At 45.9% G+C, this 19,698-nt stretch overlaps 1 long non-coding RNA gene across 1 annotated transcript in view; it reads right to left on the bottom strand.

The window, feature by feature from the left end:
* Positions 1–12,365: 12,365 nt before the first annotated feature.
* Positions 12,366–19,698, bottom strand: part of LOC140693011 (uncharacterized) — a 28,895-nt gene continuing 21,562 nt past the window's right edge. Inside the window, exon 3 of the long non-coding RNA XR_012068659.1 lies at positions 12,366–12,588. This is a non-coding gene — a long non-coding RNA (uncharacterized lncRNA). The remainder of the gene's footprint in view (positions 12,589–19,698) is intronic.

The following is a 19,698-nucleotide window of genomic DNA, read 5'->3' as shown; positions in this document are numbered from 1 at the left end:
TAGAAAAATCAGACTGAAACTTGCTGAAAGCCAAGATAGAATCATCTAGGCGAATTCAGGAAGTACACAGCGTCCAAAAGAGGTGGAATCCCAATAGACTTAGCAGCAGCTGTATGATCCAAATCAACAAAGTTCATGAGCATCCCAGTGATTTAAAATGCGCCTGGAGGAAAGCAACATAGTCACAAGAGAACCTCCAGAGGGGTTTCAGCTGCTATCTCAGCAGCAATATTGCAGGACAGGGAGGAGTGCCAGGACATAGACCATAGCTTGAATGGCAAAATGCTGCCATCTAGGGTAGCCTATGCCACATGACCACCATTTCTAATAACAGCAGAGCTAGAGAATGCCACAGACCTGCAAATCTTAAAAGAATTCAGCAGTTCGAAACTTATCCTAAAAGAAAGGTTGAGAATTCTCCCCTGAAGGGATAAGCAGCAAGATGAAATGGAAAGAAGAAAACCCTTATTGGAAATGCAAGAAGAGCATGAGTGGAAAAGAAGAAACAAGAAGAAGGCAAGGAGGACATCAAAACCCTAAAGATGGGAGAGGGAAGCAGGAAATCATAGGGGATTGGAAGCACTCTCTTAAGGGAGTCAGCTTATATGACTCTCTGTTGGAAGCAAACGGAGAGATGCATGGCCTGACGTGTTTGCAAAGCAAACGAGAAGCAGACCAAGAAAGAATCAAACAAACAAACAACACAAAAAGGGTAGGGTAACATGAATATTCAAAAGAAATTACTCAAGGTGATGTCAAGGATCATTCAGTACGCATCGACCCAGTATCGCGGCTTGAATGTACTCAGCACACCTGTATTCGGAAATCAGAGGCGTGCATTTATATTCGTAAATATTGATTCATATGAGCATATCGTGACCTAACCCAAATGCCGATTTGGAATCCAATGGATTCCTAGTCCGTGATATAGACTTGCAAGTCTTCCAACAGGATGAATGAATGCCATATTCTACACTACGTCGAGAAGAAATGGCACAAGCCTATAACAAGGAAAAGTAGCTCCACAAAAGTGTTCTAAGATCAAAAGAGACAGGCAGTAAAGTGCACACTGGGGATTGTATCATTCCTAGGAATTTCAGCCCCCTTGAAACAAATGGATAGATGTCCCGTGAATGCGGGTGTTTCAGCAGAAATCAACCGACGGCTATGTATTGCGGGTGTGCCCATATTACAGGAACAATAGTTTCCCTTAGTGGGTCTCTGTGTACTGTGAACTGTTAGAAAGTTTAAAGACGTGTGAAACATTCAACTGAAAATGGACACACTTCCCTCCGTTGCTACAGTGCATACAGATCTGAACAAAAGGAAAGAGGGAAGAACAAAGGCCCATGGGACGCTAGTGGGTAGAATCACATTTACCTTAGGAACCTCTCGTCGGATGCAGCCCCTCCCCCAACACTGACAAGATGCAGCAGCCATTGGGGATGGCAGTTAGCGGTTGGATTCCAGGTGGAATGTTGGTGTGTACCGCGAGGCTTGTTGTGGCTGGTGGATCCTAGGTAACCGGGCAGAGTTCTGTGGGTGGATCAGTGCGATGGAGGGGCTGCCGCCCTCTGTGGAGCTTGGCTTAGGTCTTTGGTCCGGGAAGCTGTGTCAGTTCGAGATACTGCTGCTGCCCAAAGACCTGAGTTCACGGGTCAGTTTCCAGAACCTGAAAGGGCAGACAGTGGAAGATCTGCCTGTCTTCAGCTTACTGGAGAGGCTCCGAGGTCCTTTCAGACTTGCCCAGTCCTGTTGAAGTCGACTTTATGGGAGACACGAAGAGAAGCTGGCCGAAAACATGGCTGCACGGATTGAGGAGAGATGCGAACACATTGATGACAGATGTTCTGCTACAATAGAGAATACTGGCCTGGAGACAGCTGTAGAGGATAGCAGGCTCGAAAGGCATTCATGAGACATATTGAACCTCGCTGATACTAGCAGAAACCTACGGAGGGCCACCGTGGACTGGAGGAAGTTCCTCAATTCTCTGCTCCAAGAACGGGTCCAAGATCCCTGACGTCTAAAGAGAAGAGATGGCAGAGATGATAAAAACGCTCATGTTCTTGAAAGAGGTCAGATAATCCACACGACCCAAGGGGCAATTCCAAGCCATTCAGATCAAAGTGCACCAAGCCCAGGTAAGCCTTTTCCCAGGTTTGGGCCTAGCTATCAAGCACTTGCTCTTCCCTCCCCTCCACTCAGGCATCCATTTTGAGGGATCAGTACCTGAGCTGCAATGAAGCCAGTAAGAGAAGAGCAAGCCCCTCCTAGAATCAGAGTTCCTCTAGCTTCATCCTCTGTGAACAACAGGGAACCCCATAAAGGTCAAATACTCTCGTATGAAATAGATAGGAATTGAATACTTAGCTCCCACAAAGAAACGATGGCCTTCCGCTAGATTCAGCAAATGCTGGGATTATGTCCTCTCTGGGGTGAAGGGAGTGTGGTAAGTGAGGGGAATCTTTGACTGAACTTGAATCTGTATTAGGCCTCCGGTTTTCAAGACAGTCTAGGTAAATATTAGAAGTCAGATAGTGAACGGAACTGTAAAAGTCGCCAATGACATGAAAGACACAGCTTATGTGGACCGTCTTTCAATTGAGTCAAGCCCCCGGGGGCAATCTATCATGGGGGTGCAGACTTGGTTGCATTCAAGTGCTTTACCCAACATGATCGGATGATTAAGCGTTCTCATCACTGATAGAAGAACACCTGGTTCTCAGTAGCCTAGCATAGCTGCAGCAGGGTTCTCATAGCTATAATGCCTCTAGGTTCTTTGGATTCAAAGCTAAATGTATATATTTAGTTCGTTTCCTCTTGTATTTTCCTTGAGAGGGATGTTACACCTTGAAATGCCAACATTGACCAGTAGGTGTCATCGGGACTAAAGGGCACCACATGCACAAGGGAATCCAAGCTTGGGGGTTATTTCATGTTTCCATTAGTTATTTCATGGTTCCTGTTGGTTTCGGAGGCTTCAACAGTAAAGAGCTGACATGACCCCTTTAACAGTTCGGACTGCTAGTTTGCATTCTATCTGTCTATGTTTTCCTTAGAGCTGACAAAATGTTACCGAAATTGACAAGTCTGGCTTCTAGGTCGATTTAGTATGTTTCAGAAACTAACTTCATTTTCGTATAACTCCCAAAACATTTATATCAATTCTATTAAATTTTTAAAGACTGCAAATGAGATATCAACACAATGTCAAAACTGGAGTCTTCGGACAATCCCTCCCACCACGGCTGTATAGAAACAAAGAGATAAAAAGAAATCACATTTCTGTGAAATGTATCTGGAAAGTGTTGATTCATCGATGCCCAGTTGACAGAGAAGCAGTGCAACATGCGCTCACTCGCTCCCATGAACACAGCAATGGAAACATCCACTCACCCAGCCCTTGGCACAGGACACTTGCCGAAGAGAGGTCTGTTACTTCCAAAGACAGGATGAGGCCTCAGAACACCTGGAAGCAGGAGAAGGAAAAGCAGGGAATGGATACCAGTGCATGGTCTGAGCCCTGTTGATGGAGCAGTAAAGGTGAAACTCTCTTTAACTTGGACGCACACTCTCAAGCGGACAGGAGACATGGGAATGAAGGTGATGTGCTGAGTGTTAGAAGAGTGCATAGCAGATGCTTGGCTGACAGATCTCAAAGAATCCAGTGCAAAATATCCCCACAGTTGATTCTGAGACCAAGCTCCGAGCTGCCAAATTTGAGGTAGCAGAGGCAGCGTTCAGGGAGGGATAGGGCTACGGATGGTGGCACACGCTGAGTCTCAGGGATCCGGAGTGCATTGTGGGATGTGGTGGGTCCTATCAAGAGAGCAAACCGACCTGGGACCCCAATGAGCAAGCAACCACCCTGGCGCGCGCAGTTGAAATTATCGATATGTCCCATGGCCACACCCAGTGCATCTGCAGGACCAGAGACCAATTTGGCATTTTGCCAATAGAGCATGTGTGGGGCTGAATCAGAGATATTGTGCATCGGGTCTGAGGGATCCAGGGGACCTTGGGTTTGAATTCAGAATGAAAAGCCTTAGGATCTGCTACATTCATAACCTGGGCTGTGATTATGGTTTGGTTTGAGGCACCGGATGTGCAACAGCTCTGTGGTTGGCTTCGTGCACCCGTGCCACAAGGATGAGAGGACAAGGAAGTGTGGTCCAAGACCACAGCGTGAGAAGAGGAAGGATTTCCTTCAGTTTATCTCTCAAAAGCGGATGCTACATTTTGGATGGCACCGGCACGGTTCGGCAGCGAGGACACCAAGTTCGGGCTGCGGGATCATTCCAGCAGGCCCTGATGTGTGACATCCATAGATATGCTTCCACTGGTGTTTCTGTAGACAGAGAAGCTCTTGGAAGAACTGGTTTCAGTGGGACATTCCCGTGGCACTACAAAGCACAAGCGCACTCACACTCTGCTCTTCTGGAAACACTCCAAAATAACAGAGAGTAGAATGCAGAGCTGAGAACCTTTAGAAGCTCCATTTCCACCAGAGGAAGTGTCCTGTGCTCTTTCAGATTTGTGAGATAAGCGTAATCAAAATGAGGTTATCCTAATCGAAATAGTATGGGGGGTTCATCACAACAAAGGCAACACCAGCAATTGGAGATAGACCAGACAACACACACAGGAACAGGACATGGCATCAATGTCTAGGAAAATTTGTCCTCACAGAAATCCCATGCAATTGTGTAGAGCCAAGTGTCTAAAGTTTTCACTTAACCAAGCCCTAGAAGTCTACATTAGATACCTGAAATTACCTGACCAGTAGAGATGAAGAAATACAGTAAAAGGAAAAGGAAGTACCATTTTCAGTTCCAAAGAGATTGAAGGCCCTAAAGATAAGCTTTCAGACAACTAGACTGCAAAACGCTCTCCAGAGCAAGTATTGAAAATGGAGGTGAGGGAAACACTGAAGAACAACAGTGTCTCAGAATCACAAAAGGCAGAATACCAGAAAAGGGGAAGAGAAAGCCTAAAGACGAGCCAAATAATATCAGAAAACTCAGTGGATGAGAAAATATCAGGGCTAACATTCCGTCCTAAGCAGACGAGATATTGCAGAGGGACGCGTGAATGACTTTGAAGACAGGGGAACAGAAATCCCTCGGTCAGAAGCACACATAGGAAAGCAAGTGCAAACCAATGAAAACATTGCTGTTGAATCCTGGTTGAAGACAAGGCATGAAAGACTAAAATTCGAAAGAGTCCCAGATGGAAAAGCAAGAGATAAAGAAACAAACAATGTTTGAAAAGTTATGTGTAGAAAAATCAGACTGAAACTTGCTGAAAGCCAAGATAGAATCATCTAGGCGAATTCAGGAAGTACACAGCGTCCAAAAGAGGTGGAATCCCAATAGACTTAGCAGCAGCTGTATGATCCAAATCAACAAAGTTCATGAGCATCCCAGTGATTTAAAATGCGCCTGGAGGAAAGCAACATAGTCACAAGAGAACCTCCAGAGGGGTTTCAGCTGCTATCTCAGCAGCAATATTGCAGGACAGGGAGGAGTGCCAGGACATAGACCATAGCTTGAATGGCAAAATGCTGCCATCTAGGGTAGCCTATGCCACATGACCACCATTTCTAATAACAGCAGAGCTAGAGAATGCCACAGACCTGCAAATCTTAAAAGAATTCAGCAGTTCGAAACTTATCCTAAAAGAAAGGTTGAGAATTCTCCCCTGAAGGGATAAGCAGCAAGATGAAATGGAAAGAAGAAAACCCTTATTGGAAATGCAAGAAGAGCATGAGTGGAAAAGAAGAAACAAGAAGAAGGCAAGGAGGACATCAAAACCCTAAAGATGGGAGAGGGAAGCAGGAAATCATAGGGGATTGGAAGCACTCTCTTAAGGGAGTCAGCTTATATGACTCTCTGTTGGAAGCAAACGGAGAGATGCATGGCCTGACGTGTTTGCAAAGCAAACGAGAAGCAGACCAAGAAAGAATCAAACAAACAAACAACACAAAAAGGGTAGGGTAACATGAATATTCAAAAGAAATTACTCAAGGTGATGTCAAGGATCATTCAGTACGCATCGACCCAGTATCGCGGCTTGAATGTACTCAGCACACCTGTATTCGGAAATCAGAGGCGTGCATTTATATTCGTAAATATTGATTCATATGAGCATATCGTGACCTAACCCAAATGCCGATTTGGAATCCAATGGATTCCTAGTCCGTGATATAGACTTGCAAGTCTTCCAACAGGATGAATGAATGCCATATTCTACACTACGTCGAGAAGAAATGGCACAAGCCTATAACGAGGAAAAGTAGCTCCACAAAAGTGTTCTAAGATCAAAAGAGACAGGCAGTAAAGTGCACACTGGGGATTGTATCATTCCTAGGAATTTCAGCCCCCTTGAAACAAATGGATAGATGTCCCGTGAATGCGGGTGTTTCAGCAGAAATCAACCGACGGCTATGTATTGCGGGTGTGCCCATATTACAGGAACAATAGTTTCCCTTAGTGGGTCTCTGTGTACTGTGAACTGTTAGAAAGTTTAAAGACGTGTGAAACATTCAACTGAAAATGGACACACTTCCCTCCGTTGCTACAGTGCATACAGATCTGAACAAAAGGAAAGAGGGAAGAACAAAGGCCCATGGGACGCTAGTGGGTAGAATCACATTTACCTTAGGAACCTCTCGTCGGATGCAGCCCCTCCCCCAACACTGACAAGATGCAGCAGCCATTGGGGATGGCAGTTAGCGGTTGGATTCCAGGTGGAATGTTGGTGTGTACCGCGAGGCTTGTTGTGGCTGGTGGATCCTAGGTAACCGGGCAGAGTTCTGTGGGTGGATCAGTGCGATGGAGGGGCTGCCGCCCTCTGTGGAGCTTGGCTTAGGTCTTTGGTCCGGGAAGCTGTGTCAGTTCGAGATACTGCTGCTGCCCAAAGACCTGAGTTCACGGGTCAGTTTCCAGAACCTGAAAGGGCAGACAGTGGAAGATCTGCCTGTCTTCAGCTTACTGGAGAGGCTCCGAGGTCCTTTCAGACTTGCCCAGTCCTGTTGAAGTCGACTTTATGGGAGACACGAAGAGAAGCTGGCCGAAAACATGGCTGCACGGATTGAGGAGAGATGCGAACACATTGATGAGAGATGTTCTGCTACAATAGAGAATACTGGCCTGGAGACAGCTGTAGAGGATAGCAGGCTCGAAAGGCATTCATGAGACATATTGAACCTCGCTGATACTAGCAGAAACCTACGGAGGGCCACCGTGGACTGGAGGAAGTTCCTCAATTCTCTGCTCCAAGAACGGGTCCAAGATCCCTGACGTCTAAAGAGAAGAGATGGCAGAGATGATAAAAACGCTCATGTTCTTGAAAGAGGTCAGATAATCCACACGACCCAAGGGGCAATTCCAAGCCATTCAGATCAAAGTGCACCAAGCCCAGGTAAGCCTTTTCCCAGGTTTGGGCCTAGCTATCAAGCACTTGCTCTTCCCTCCCCTCCACTCAGGCATCCATTTTGAGGGATCAGTACCTGAGCTGCAATGAAGCCAGTAAGAGAAGAGCAAGCCCCTCCTAGAATCAGAGTTCCTCTAGCTTCATCCTCTGTGAACAACAGGGAACCCCATAAAGGTCAAATACTCTCGTATGAAATAGATAGGAATTGAATACTTAGCTCCCACAAAGAAACGATGGCCTTCCGCTAGATTCAGCAAATGCTGGGATTATGTCCTCTCTGGGGTGAAGGGAGTGTGGTAAGTGAGGGGAATCTTTGACTGAACTTGAATCTGTATTAGGCCTCCGGTTTTCAAGACAGTCTAGGTAAATATTAGAAGTCAGATAGTGAACGGAACTGTAAAAGTCGCCAATGACATGAAAGACACAGCTTATGTGGACCGTCTTTCAATTGAGTCAAGCCCCCGGGGGCAATCTATCATGGGGGTGCAGACTTGGTTGCATTCAAGTGCTTTACCCAACATGATCGGATGATTAAGCGTTCTCATCACTGATAGAAGAACACCTGGTTCTCAGTAGCCTAGCATAGCTGCAGCAGGGTTCTCATAGCTATAATGCCTCTAGGTTCTTTGGATTCAAAGCTAAATGTATATATTTAGTTCGTTTCCTCTTGTATTTTCCTTGAGAGGGATGTTACACCTTGAAATGCCAACATTGACCAGTAGGTGTCATCGGGACTAAAGGGCACCACATGCACAAGGGAATCCAAGCTTGGGGGTTAATTCATGTTTCCATTAGTTATTTCATGGTTCCTGTTGGTTTCGGAGGCTTCAACAGTAAAGAGCTGACATGACCCCTTTAACAGTTCGGACTGCTAGTTTGCATTCTATCTGTCTATGTTTTCCTTAGAGCTGACAAAATGTTACCGAAATTGACAAGTCTGGCTTCTAGGTCGATTTAGTATGTTTCAGAAACTAACTTCATTTTCGTATAACTCCCAAAACATTTATATCAATTCTATTAAATTTTTAAAGACTGCAAATGAGATATCAACACAATGTCAAAACTGGAGTCTTCGGACAATCCCTCCCACCACGGCTGTATAGAAACAAAGAGATAAAAAGAAATCACATTTCTGTGAAATGTATCTGGAAAGTGTTGATTCATCGATGCCCAGTTGACAGAGAAGCAGTGCAACCTGCGCTCACTCGCTCCCATGAACACAGCAATGGAAACATCCACTCACCCAGCCCTTGGCACAGGACACTTGCCGAAGAGAGGTCTGTTACTTCCAAAGACAGGATGAGGCCTCAGAACACCTGGAAGCAGGAGAAGGAAAAGCAGGGAATGGATACCAGTGCATGGTCTGAGCCCTGTTGATGGAGCAGTAAAGGTGAAACTCTCTTTAACTTGGACGCACACTCACAAGCGGACAGGAGACATGGGATTGAAGGTAATGCGCTGAGTGTTAGAAGAGTGCACAGCAGATGCTTGGCTGACAGAACTCAAAGAATCCAGTGCAAAATATCCCCACAGTTGATTCTGAGACCAAGCTCCGAGCTGCCAAATTTGAGGTAGCAGAGGCAGCGTTCAGGGAGGGATAGGGCTACGGATGGTGGCACACGCTGAGTCTCAGGGATCTGGAGTGCGTTGTGGGATGTGGTGGGTCCTATCAAGAGAGCAAACCGACCTGTGGCCCCAATGAGCAAGCAACCGCCCTGGCGCGCGCAGTTGAATTTATCGATATGTCCCATGGCCACACCCAGTGCATCTGCAGGACCAGAGACCAATTTGGCATTTTGCCAATAGAGCATGTGTGGGGCTGAATCAGAGATATTGTGCATCGGGTCTGAGGGATCCAGGGGGCCTTGGGTTTGAATTCAGAATGAAAAGCCTTAGGATCTGCTACATTCATAACCTGGGCTGTGATTATGGTTTGGTTTGAGGCACCGGATGTGCAACAGCTCTGTGGTTGGCTTCGTGCACCCGTGCCACAAGGATGAGAGGACAAGGAAGTGTGGTCCAAGACCACAGCGTGAGAAGAGGAAGGATTTCCTTCAGTTTATCTCTCAAAAGCGGATGCTACATTTTGGATGGCACCGGCACGGTTCGGCAGCGAGGACACCAAGTTCGGGCTGCGGGATCATTCCAGCAGGCCCTGATGTGTGACATCCATAGATATGCTTCCACTGGTGTTTCTGTAGACAGAGAAGCTCTTGGAAGAACTGGTTTCAGTGGGACATTCCCGTGGCACTACAAAGCACAAGCGCACTCACACTCTGCTCTTCTGGAAACACTCCAAAATAACAGAGAGTAGAATGCAGAGCTGAGAACCTTTAGAAGCTCCATTTCCACCAGAGGAAGTGTCCTGTGCTCTTTCAGATTTGTGAGATAAGCGTAATCAAAATGAGGTTATCCTAATCGAAATAGTATGGGGGGTTCATCACAACAAAGGCAACACCAGCAATTGGAGATAGACCAGACAACACACACAGGAACAGGACATGGCATCAATGTCTAGGAAAATTTGTCCTCACAGAAATCCCATGCAATTGTGTAGAGCCAAGTGTCTAAAGTTTTCACTTAACCAAGCCCTAGAAGTCTACATTAGATACCTGAAATTACCTGACCAGTAGAGATGAAGAAATACAGTAAAAGGAAAAGGAAGTACCATTTTCAGTTCCAAAGAGATTGAAGGCCCTAAAGATAAGCTTTCAGACAACTAGACTGCAAAACGCTCTCCAGAGCAAGTATTGAAAATGGAGGTGAGGGAAACACTGAAGAACAACAGTGTCTCAGAATCACAAAAGGCAGAATACCAGAAAAGGGGAAGAGAAAGCCTAAAGACGAGCCAAATAATATCAGAAAACTCAGTGGATGAGAAAATATCAGGGCTAACATTCCGTCCTAAGCAGACGAGATATTGCAGAGGGACGCGTGAATGACTTTGAAGACAGGGGAACAGAAATCCCTCGGTCAGAAGCACACATAGGAAAGCAAGTGCAAACCAATGAAAACATTGCTGTTGAATCCTGGTTGAAGACAAGGCATGAAAGACTAAAATTCGAAAGAGTCCCAGATGGAAAAGCAAGAGATAAAGAAACAAACAATGTTTGAAAAGTTATGTGTAGAAAAATCAGACTGAAACTTGCTGAAAGCCAAGATAGAATCATCTAGGCGAATTCAGGAAGTACACAGCGTCCAAAAGAGGTGGAATCCCAATAGACTTAGCAGCAGCTGTATGATCCAAATCAACAAAGTTCATGAGCATCCCAGTGATTTAAAATGCGCCTGGAGGAAAGCAACATAGTCACAAGAGAACCTCCAGAGGGGTTTCAGCTGCTATCTCAGCAGCAATATTGCAGGACAGGGAGGAGTGCCAGGACATAGACCATAGCTTGAATGGCAAAATGCTGCCATCTAGGGTAGCCTATGCCACATGACCACCATTTCTAATAACAGCAGAGCTAGAGAATGCCACAGACCTGCAAATCTTAAAAGAATTCAGCAGTTCGAAACTTATCCTAAAAGAAAGGTTGAGAATTCTCCCCTGAAGGGATAAGCAGCAAGATGAAATGGAAAGAAGAAAACCCTTATTGGAAATGCAAGAAGAGCATGAGTGGAAAAGAAGAAACAAGAAGAAGGCAAGGAGGACATCAAAACCCTAAAGATGGGAGAGGGAAGCAGGAAATCATAGGGGATTGGAAGCACTCTCTTAAGGGAGTCAGCTTATATGACTCTCTGTTGGAAGCAAACGGAGAGATGCATGGCCTGACGTGTTTGCAAAGCAAACGAGAAGCAGACCAAGAAAGAATCAAACAAACAAACAACACAAAAAGGGTAGGGTAACATGAATATTCAAAAGAAATTACTCAAGGTGATGTCAAGGATCATTCAGTACGCATCGACCCAGTATCGCGGCTTGAATGTACTCAGCACACCTGTATTCGGAAATCAGAGGCGTGCATTTATATTCGTAAATATTGATTCATATGAGCATATCGTGACCTAACCCAAATGCCGATTTGGAATCCAATGGATTCCTAGTCCGTGATATAGACTTGCAAGTCTTCCAACAGGATGAATGAATGCCATATTCTACACTACGTCGAGAAGAAATGGCACAAGCCTATAACGAGGAAAAGTAGCTCCACAAAAGTGTTCTAAGATCAAAAGAGACAGGCAGTAAAGTGCACACTGGGGATTGTATCATTCCTAGGAATTTCAGCCCCCTTGAAACAAATGGATAGATGTCCCGTGAATGCGGGTGTTTCAGCAGAAATCAACCGACGGCTATGTATTGCGGGTGTGCCCATATTACAGGAACAATAGTTTCCCTTAGTGGGTCTCTGTGTACTGTGAACTGTTAGAAAGTTTAAAGACGTGTGAAACATTCAACTGAAAATGGACACACTTCCCTCCGTTGCTACAGTGCATACAGATCTGAACAAAAGGAAAGAGGGAAGAAGAAAGGCCCATGGGACGCTAGTGGGTAGAATCACATTTACCTTAGGAACCTCTCGTCGGATGCAGCCCCTCCCCCAACACTGACAAGATGCAGCAGCCATTGGGGATGGCAGTTAGCGGTTGGATTCCAGGTGGAATGTTGGTGTGTACCGCGAGGCTTGTTGTGGCTGGTGGATCCTAGGTAACCGGGCAGAGTTCTGTGGGTGGATCAGTGCGATGGAGGGGCTGCCGCCCTCTGTGGAGCTTGGCTTAGGTCTTTGGTCCGGGAAGCTGTGTCAGTTCGAGATACTGCTGCTGCCCAAAGACCTGAGTTCACGGGTCAGTTTCCAGAACCTGAAAGGGCAGACAGTGGAAGATCTGCCTGTCTTCAGCTTACTGGAGAGGCTCCGAGGTCCTTTCAGACTTGCCCAGTCCTGTTGAAGTCGACTTTATGGGAGACACGAAGAGAAGCTGGCCGAAAACATGGCTGCACGGATTGAGGAGAGATGCGAACACATTGATGAGAGATGTTCTGCTACAATAGAGAATACTGGCCTGGAGACAGCTGTAGAGGATAGCAGGCTCGAAAGGCATTCATGAGACATATTGAACCTCGCTGATACTAGCAGAAACCTACGGAGGGCCACCGTGGACTGGAGGAAGTTCCTCAATTCTCTGCTCCAAGAACGGGTCCAAGATCCCTGACGTCTAAAGAGAAGAGATGGCAGAGATGATAAAAACGCTCATGTTCTTGAAAGAGGTCAGATAATCCACACGACCCAAGGGGCAATTCCAAGCCATTCAGATCAAAGTGCACCAAGCCCAGGTAAGCCTTTTCCCAGGTTTGGGCCTAGCTATCAAGCACTTGCTCTTCCCTCCCCTCCACTCAGGCATCCATTTTGAGGGATCAGTACCTGAGCTGCAATGAAGCCAGTAAGAGAAGAGCAAGCCCCTCCTAGAATCAGAGTTCCTCTAGCTTCATCCTCTGTGAACAACAGGGAACCCCATAAAGGTCAAATACTCTCGTATGAAATAGATAGGAATTGAATACTTAGCTCCCACAAAGAAACGATGGCCTTCCGCTAGATTCAGCAAATGCTGGGATTATGTCCTCTCTGGGGTGAAGGGAGTGTGGTAAGTGAGGGGAATCTTTGACTGAACTTGAATCTGTATTAGGCCTCCGGTTTTCAAGACAGTCTAGGTAAATATTAGAAGTCAGATAGTGAACGGAACTGTAAAAGTCGCCAATGACATGAAAGACACAGCTTATGTGGACCGTCTTTCAATTGAGTCAAGCCCCCGGGGGCAATCTATCATGGGGGTGCAGACTTGGTTGCATTCAAGTGCTTTACCCAACATGATCGGATGATTAAGCGTTCTCATCACTGATAGAAGAACACCTGGTTCTCAGTAGCCTAGCATAGCTGCAGCAGGGTTCTCATAGCTATAATGCCTCTAGGTTCTTTGGATTCAAAGCTAAATGTATATATTTAGTTCGTTTCCTCTTGTATTTTCCTTGAGAGGGATGTTACACCTTGAAATGCCAACATTGACCAGTAGGTGTCATCGGGAGTAAAGGGCACCACATGCACAAGGGAATCCAAGCTTGGGGGTTATTTCATGTTTCCATTAGTTATTTCATGGTTCCTGTTGGTTTCGGAGGCTTCAACAGTAAAGAGCTGACATGACCCCTTTAACAGTTCGGACTGCTAGTTTGCATTCTATCTGTCTATGTTTTCCTTAGAGCTGACAAAATGTTACCGAAATTGACAAGTCTGGCTTCTAGGTCGATTTAGTATGTTTCAGAAACTAACTTCATTTTCGTATAACTCCCAAAACATTTATATCAATTCTATTAAATTTTTAAAGACTGCAAATGAGATATCAACACAATGTCAAAACTGGAGTCTTCGGACAATCCCTCCCACCACGGCTGTATAGAAACAAAGAGATAAAAAGAAATCACATTTCTGTGAAATGTATCTGGAAAGTGTTGATTCATCGATGCCCAGTTGACAGAGAAGCAGTGCAACATGCGCTCACTCGCTCCCATGAACACAGCAATGGAAACATCCACTCACCCAGCCCTTGGCACAGGACACTTGCCGAAGAGAGGTCTGTTACTTCCAAAGACAGGATGAGGCCTCAGAACACCTGGAAGCAGGAGAAGGAAAAGCAGGGAATGGATACCAGTGCATGGTCTGAGCCCTGTTGATGGAGCAGTAAAGGTGAAATTCTCTTTAACTTGGACGCACACTCTCAAGCGGACAGGAGACATGGGAATGAAGGTGATGTGCTGAGTGTTAGAAGAGTGCATAGCAGATGCTTGGCTGACAGATCTCAAAGAATCCAGTGCAAAATATCCCCACAGTTGATTCTGAGACCAAGCTCCGAGCTGCCAAATTTGAGGTAGCAGAGGCAGCGTTCAGGGAGGGATAGGGCTACGGATGGTGGCACACGCTGAGTCTCAGGGATCCGGAGTGCATTGTGGGATGTGGTGGGTCCTATCAAGAGAGCAAACCGACCTGGGACCCCAATGAGCAAGCAACCACCCTGGCGCGCGCAGTTGAAATTATCGATATGTCCCATGGCCACACCCAGTGCATCTGCAGGACCAGAGACCAATTTGGCATTTTGCCAATAGAGCATGTGTGGGGCTGAATCAGAGATATTGTGCATCGGGTCTGAGGGATCCAGGGGACCTTGGGTTTGAATTCAGAATGAAAAGCCTTAGGATCTGCTACATTCATAACCTGGGCTGTGATTATGGTTTGGTTTGAGGCACAGGATGTGCAACAGCTCTGTTGTTGGCTTCATGCACCCGTGCCACAAGGATGAGAGGACAAGGAAGTGTGGTCCAAGACCACAGCGTGAGAAGAGGAAGGATTTCCTTCAGTTTATCTCTCAAAAGCGGATGCTACATTTTGGATGGCACCGGCACGGTTCGGCAGCGAGGACACCAAGTTCGGTCTGCGGGATCATTCCAGCAGGCCCTGATGTGTGACATCCATAGATATGCTTCCACTGGTGTTTCTGTAGACAGAGAAGCTCTTGGAAGAACTGGTTTCAGTGGGACATTCCCGTGGCACTACAAAGCACAAGCGCACTCACACTCTGCTCTTCTGGAAACACTCCAAAATAACAGAGAGTAGAATGCAGAGCTGAGAACCTTTAGAAGCTCCATTTCCACCAGAGGAAGTGTCCTGTGCTCTTTCAGATTTGTGAGATAAGCGTAATCAAAATGAGGTTATCCTAATCGAAATAGTATGGGGGGTTCATCACAACAAAGGCAACACCAGCAATTGGAGATAGACCAGACAACACACACAGGAACAGGACATGGCATCAATGTCTAGGAAAATTTGTCCTCACAGAAATCCCATGCAATTGTGTAGAGCCAAGTGTCTAAAGTTTTCACTTAACCAAGCCCTAGAAGTCTACATTAGATACCTGAAATTACCTGACCAGTAGAGATGAAGAAATACAGTAAAAGGAAAAGGAAGTACCATTTTCAGTTCCAAAGAGATTGAAGGCCCTAAAGATAAGCTTTCAGACAACTAGACTGCAAAACGCTCTCCAGAGCAAGTATTGAAAATGGAGGTGAGGGAAACACTGAAGAACAACAGTGTCTCAGAATCACAAAAGGCAGAATACCAGAAAAGGGGAAGAGAAAGCCTAAAGACGAGCCAAATAATATCAGAAAACTCAGTGGATGAGAAAATATCAGGGCTAACATTCCGTCCTAAGCAGACGAGATATTGCAGAGGGACGCGTGAATGACTTTGAAGACAGGGGAACAGAAATCCCTCGGTCAGAAGCACACATAGGAAAGCAAGTGCAAACCAATGAAAACATTGCTGTTGAATCCTGGTTGAAGACAAGGCATGAAAGACTAAAATTCGAAAGAGTCCCAGATGGAAAAGCAAGAGATAAAGAAACAAACAATGTTTGAAAAGTTATGTGTAGAAAAATCAGACTGAAACTTGCTGAAAGCCAAGATAGAATCATCTAGGCGAATTCAGGAAGTACACAGCGTCCAAAAGAGGTGGAATCCCAATAGACTTAGCAGCAGCTGTATGATCCAAATCAACAAAGTTCATGAGCATCCCAGTGATTTAAAATGCGCCTGGAGGAAAGCAACATAGTCACAAGAGAACCTCCAGAGGGGTTTCAGCTGCTATCTCAGCAGCAATATTGCAGGACAGGGAGGAGTGCCAGGACATAGACCATAGCTTGAATGGCAAAATGCTGCCATCTAGGGTAGCCTATGCCACATGACCACCATTTCTAATAACAGCAGAGCTAGAGAATGCCACAGACCTGCAAATCTTAAAAGAATTCAGCAGTTCGAAACTTATCCTAAAAGAAAGGTTGAGAATTCTCCCCTGAAGGGATAAGCAGCAAGATGAAATGGAAAGAAGAAAACCCTTATTGGAAATGCAAGAAGAGCATGAGTGGAAAAGAAGAAACAAGAAGAAGGCAAGGAGGACATCAAAACCCTAAAGATGGGAGAGGGAAGCAGGAAATCATAGGGGATTGGAAGCACTCTCTTAAGGGAGTCAGCTTATATGACTCTCTGTTGGAAGCAAACGGAGAGATGCATGGCCTGACGTGTTTGCAAAGCAAACGAGAAGCAGACCAAGAAAGAATCAAACAAACAAACAACACAAAAAGGGTAGGGTAACATGAATATTCAAAAGAAATTACTCAAGGTGATGTCAAGGATCATTCAGTACGCATCGACCCAGTATCGCGGCTTGAATGTACTCAGCACACCTGTATTCGGAAATCAGAGGCGTGCATTTATATTCGTAAATATTGATTCATATGAGCATATCGTGACCTAACCCAAATGCCGATTTGGAATCCAATGGATTCCTAGTCCGTGATATAGACTTGCAAGTCTTCCAACAGGATGAATGAATGCCATATACTACACTACGTGGAGTAGAAATGGCACAAGCCTATAACGAGGAAAAGTAGCTCCGCAAAAGTGTACTAAGATCAAAAGAGACAGGCAGTAAAGTGCACATTGGGGATTGTATCATTCCTAGGAATTTCAGCCCCCTTGAAACAAATGGATAGATGTCCCGTGAATGCGGGTGTTTCAGCAGAAATCAACCGACGGCTATGTATTGCGGGTGTGCCCATATTACAGGAACAATAGTTTCCCTTAGTGGGTCTCTGTGTACTGTGAACTGTTAGAAAGTTTAAAGACGTGTGAAACATTCAACTGAAAATGGACACACTTCCCTCCGTTGCTACAGTGCATACAGATCTGAACAAAAGGAAAGAGGGAAGAAGAAAGGCCCATGGGACGCTAGTGGGTAGAATCACATTTACCTTAGGAACCTCTCGTCGGATGCAGCCCCTCCCCCAACACTGACAAGATGCAGCAGCCATTGGGGATGGCAGTTAGCGGTTGGATTCCAGGTGGAATGTTGGTGTGTACCGCGAGGCTTGTTGTGGCTGGTGGATCCTAGGTAACCGGGCAGAGTTCTGTGGGTGGATCAGTGCGATGGAGGGGCTGCCGCCCTCTGTGGAGCTTGGCTTAGGTCTTTGGTCCGGGAAGCTGTGTCAGTTCGAGATACTGCTGCTGCCCAAAGACCTGAGTTCACGGGTCAGTTTCCAGAACCTGAAAGGGCAGACAGTGGAAGATCTGCCTGTCTTCAGCTTACTGGAGAGGCTCCGAGGTCCTTTCAGACTTGCCCAGTCCTGTTGAAGTCGACTTTATGGGAGACACGAAGAGAAGCTGGCCGAAAACATGGCTGCACGGATTGAGGAGAGATGCGAACACATTGATGAGAGATGTTCTGCTACAATAGAGAATACTGGCCTGGAGACAGCTGTAGAGGATAGCAGGCTCGAAAGGCATTCATGAGACATATTGAACCTCGCTGATACTAGCAGAAACCTACGGAGGGCCACCGTGGACTGGAGGAAGTTCCTCAATTCTCTGCTCCAAGAACGGGTCCAAGATCCCTGACGTCTAAAGAGAAGAGATGGCAGAGATGATAAAAACGCTCATGTTCTTGAAAGAGGTCAGATAATCCACACGACCCAAGGGGCAATTCCAAGCCATTCAGATCAAAGTGCACCAAGCCCAGGTAAGCCTTTTCCCAGGTTTGGGCCTAGCTATCAAGCACTTGCTCTTCCCTCCCCTCCACTCAGGCATCCATTTTGAGGGATCAGTACCTGAGCTGCAATGAAGCCAGTAAGAGAAGAGCAAGCCCCTCCTAGAATCAGAGTTCCTCTAGCTTCATCCTCTGTGAACAACAGGGAACCCCATAAAGGTCAAATACTCTCGTATGAAATAGATAGGAATTGAATACTTAGCTCCCACAAAGAAACGATGGCCTTCCGCTAGATTCAGCAAATGCTGGGATTATGTCCTCTCTGGGGTGAAGGGAGTGTGGTAAGTGAGGGGAATCTTTGACTGAACTTGAATCTGTATTAGGCCTCCGGTTTTCAAGACAGTCTAGGTAAATATTAGAAGTCAGATAGTGAACGGAACTGTAAAAGTCGCCAATGACATGAAAGACACAGCTTATGTGGACCGTCTTTCAATTGAGTCAAGCCCCCGGGGGCAATCTATCATGGGGGTGCAGACTTGGTTGCATTCAAGTGCTTTACCCAACATGATCGGATGATTAAGCGTTCTCATCACTGATAGAAGAACACCTGGTTCTCAGTAGCCTAGCATAGCTGCAGCAGGGTTCTCATAGCTATAATGCCTCTAGGTTCTTTGGATTCAAAGCTAAATGTATATATTTAGTTCGTTTCCTCTTGTATTTTCCTTGAGAGGGATGTTACACCTTGAAATGCCAACATTGACCAGTAGGTGTCATCGGGACTAAAGGGCACCACATGCACAAGGGAATCCAAGCTTGGGGGTTAATTCATGTTTCCATTAGTTATTTCATGGTTCCTGTTGGTTTCGGAGGCTTCAACAGTAAAGAGCTGACATGACCCCTTTAACAGTTCGGACTGCTAGTTTGCATTCTATCTGTCTATGTTTTCCTTAGAGCTGACAAAATGTTACCGAAATTGACAAGTCTGGCTTCTAGGTCGATTTAGTATGTTTCAGAAACTAACTTCATTTTCGTATAACTCCCAAAACATTTATATCAATTCTATTAAATTTTTAAAGACTGCAAATGAGATATCAACACAATGTCAAAACTGGAGTCTTCGGACAATCCCTCCCACCACGGCTGTATAGAAACAAAGAGATAAAAAGAAATCACATTTCTGTGAAATGTATCTGGAAAGTGTTGATTCATCGATGCCCAGTTGACAGAGAAGCAGTGCAACATGCGCTCACTCGCTCCCATGAACACAGCAATGGAAACATCCACTCACCCAGCCCTTGGCACAGGACACTTGCCGAAGAGAGGTCTGTTACTTCCAAAGACAGGATGAGGCCTCAGAACACCTGGAAGCAGGAGAAGGAAAAGCAGGGAATGGATACCAGTGCATGGTCTGAGCCCTGTTGATGGAGCAGTAAAGGTGAAACTCTCTTTAACTTGGACGCACACTCACAAGCGGACAGGAGACATGGGATTGAAGGTAATGCGCTGAGTGTTAGAAGAGTGCATAGCAGATGCTTGGCTGACAGAACTCAAAGAATCCAGTGCAAAATATCCCCACAGTTGATTCTGAGACCAAGCTCCGAGCTGCCAAATTTGAGGTAGCAGAGGCAGCGTTCAGGGAGGGATAGGGCTACGGATGGTGGCACACGCTGAGTCTCAGGGATCTGGAGTGCGTTGTGGGATGTGGTGGGTCCTATCAAGAGAGCAAACCGACCTGTGGCCCCAA

The sequence above is a fragment of the Vicugna pacos genome, unplaced genomic scaffold, assembly GCF_048564905.1.
Source record: "Vicugna pacos unplaced genomic scaffold, VicPac4 scaffold_19, whole genome shotgun sequence".
Taxonomy (NCBI): Eukaryota; Metazoa; Chordata; class Mammalia; order Artiodactyla; family Camelidae; genus Vicugna; species Vicugna pacos.
Note: the sequence above shows the minus strand (reverse complement) of the source record. Positions and strands in the feature narration are given on the sequence as shown.